Here is a 2,507-nt window from a genome sequence, read left to right as displayed (position 1 = left end):
CCTTGCGGCCGGCTCGCTCCCTTCCTCCTCTTCCTCCCCTGCCCTCTGACCCCGGAGGGGCGGTAAGAGGGCAGGGGAGGAAGAGGAGGAAGGGAGCGAGCCGGCCGCAAGGGCAGCCGTGCCGGGTCAGGGCGCTGGGCGCTCCCCGGCCGCCCCATACCTGCACGGAGGCGGGGAAGGGTCCGCAGCGCGCTCCGTCCGCCGGCTATAGATCCCAAGGGGCGATGAAGCGGGGTGGCGGTCGCCGCCCTCTGCCGCTGCTGCCGGTGGCGGTGGTGCGAAGCCCTCGCCGGCTGCAGATGCCCATAGGCGCTCGGTGGGGCCAGCGGTGCGCGGAGACAGCGAGGCGGCTGTGCCGGTCCCGACGGCTGCGGGGAGCGCGGCACTGGCTCCGCGCAGCCACTGCCCGAGGAGAGGATCAAGGCCCCGCTTTCGATTGGCTCCGGTGGCCAAACAGCTCACACCGGCCTGCCCGCCCGCCCGCCGCCTCCCGCCCGCCTCCCCTCGGTCGCCCCACGCGCTCCGCTCCCGGCGGCCCCGCTCCTCCCTGCCGCCCGCCGGCTTCCCAACCTGGCGGGCACAGCCAGCTCCGCTCTTTCCCCCTCACACCCTCCCGCTCCCCCCTTTCGCCCCCCCCCCCCCCAAGACGACGTCCAATCCCGGGCCCTTTGTTTATGTCGGGACATTCTCACCCTGGGTCTCACAAAACACCCTCCTTCCCTTCGCATCTTCCTCCGTGAGCTGAAGGACTCGCAACTTTAAGCATTCATGACATTTTGTGTCATGCTCAATATTCAGACACGTTTGTTCTCTGAACATTTCAAAAAATATCCCTAGCTGGTAAAATTAAAAGCATGCAGTGCCTGATCACCTGAGGGCTAAATCTGAGGTAGGACAAAGCATTCTTTGCCTGAGTTGAGTTTGCTTTTCTTACGCTGTTTGGGCTCCTAGCCCCAGCTGGGTTAACTACACGTCAAATCTTGGCATGCACAGAAAATAGGATCAGGATGCCTTCTCGTCCTGATCTCAGGTTATTCACTTTCAGCGGCTGTGGTTGTCATTCCTTGGTGCATCTTTGGTGTTGGTATTTCTTTTGCTCAGGATGACTTAAGTGACCCGTGGAAAAGTATTCTTCCTCCTGCAGATGTGCTGTAATCTTAAGGCAAATCTTAGACTTGTCTTCTGGGCAAAATGGCAAGCCTTTGCTTTCAGTATGACCCTCTGTTTAAACAATATACAGTTGAACCAGATAAATAGGTCCTGTGGGTTTTCTCCGTGCAGGAAGATGTTGTAATATTTCCAGTAAGCATGCTGGCAAAATTCTTATTAAAATTAGGGAGAACAAAATGATGAGTTATAATAGATGCACTCTTAATTAATGCAATGACCTGCATTTAACTGATGCTGTTGAATTAAGCAGCGCCTATAGCTGCTGGTACATTAGATGCCATTAAAAGTCAAAATTTATCCAAATTTGGCAGATTGAAGCATTTGAGACAGAGAATGGAGTTGCAGAGATACCTTTGCATGACACCAGTATGTACATTTTTAATGGTGACCTCCATATCCTTTTTAATTGATTCTGTATTAATTTTTTTCCCTACAAAATGGTATGTTATTTTTCATTCCCTAGAAAGCATGCATACTTTTCTCTCTTTGGGGCATACAGAACTAGTTAAGAATGGTTTTGTTTATATTTTGTACAGGCAAAAGTCAGAAAAATAAAAATAGAAATATTGAGAAATATATAAACCCAGACATATTTAGAAATATCCATACTTGGAGTATAATAGAGCCCTCATTTAAAAAACTTTATTAGCAAAAACATCCCTCACTGAATTCAGTGAAGCTACACCTCTGGAACTTTAATTACCCCCCAAGAATAACTAAAAGATCCTGTTTCTTTTCTATTATGTGTTTTTCCTTCACATATTGCCAATTTATTTTTCCCTGGAGAAATGAAATTGCTGGTTTAGAGACCAAGCTACATTTCCAGCCATGGCCCAAGAGACACAGAAGCCACTGCTTCTCCGTCTCCTCCCCCAACACCTCTGTCACAGGCATCTCTCCCTGCATGCTCCTGATCCAAATGACTGGCTGACATATATATATATATATATATATGTGTGTGTGTGTATATATATATATATATATAAACACTCTGCTATGAGGCAGATCGGGAGAGTTGTGGATTCAGGGAAGGGAATAACATAGAGAGAAATCTTTTTCATACAAGACCTTTTTTCTTCAAGTAGTCTTCATGAAGTTCTGTCTCTTTATTTATCTGTAGATCAGATTGTGTGGAAATACTGAAGAAGTGTGGAGATCATAATAAATTCCCTGAAGGCCACTCAGCTGAGAGTATTTGTGAGCTCTTGTCTCCAACAGATGACCTGGAGAACTGTATACCTTTGGATACTTACCTGAGTAAGTAGTAACATACCTGTGCAGCAAAATTAGAAACCAGGAGACTTTAAATGCTTGTCATTACTTTAAATACTCTTCTT

The 2,507-nt window shown here is 48.2% G+C and overlaps 1 protein-coding gene and 1 long non-coding RNA gene across 4 annotated transcripts in view; one reads left to right on the top strand and one right to left on the bottom strand.

The window, feature by feature from the left end:
• Positions 1 to 475, bottom strand: part of GREM2 (gremlin 2, DAN family BMP antagonist) — a 41,641-nt gene extending 41,166 nt beyond the window's left edge. For both annotated transcript variants that reach the window (XM_042014407.1, XM_042014408.1), the window contains exon 1: positions 161 to 475. The gene's annotated coding sequence lies outside the window, so the exon portion shown is untranslated. The remainder of the gene's footprint in view (positions 1 to 160) is intronic.
• The window catches only part of LOC121658030, a 10,156-nt gene that overhangs the window by 783 nt on the left and 6,866 nt on the right, over positions 1 to 2,507 (top strand). For both annotated transcript variants that reach the window (XR_006013826.1, XR_006013827.1), the window contains exon 2: positions 1,482 to 1,536. This is a non-coding gene — a long non-coding RNA (uncharacterized LOC121658030). The remainder of the gene's footprint in view (positions 1 to 1,481; positions 1,537 to 2,507) is intronic.

Source organism: Corvus kubaryi, unplaced genomic scaffold (genome assembly GCF_017639235.1).
Source record: "Corvus kubaryi isolate FWS band 111438036 unplaced genomic scaffold, C.kubaryi_AGA036_p1.0 split1-73, whole genome shotgun sequence".
Classification (NCBI taxonomy): Eukaryota; Metazoa; Chordata; class Aves; order Passeriformes; family Corvidae; genus Corvus; species Corvus kubaryi.
Note: the sequence above shows the minus strand (reverse complement) of the source record. Positions and strands in the feature narration are given on the sequence as shown.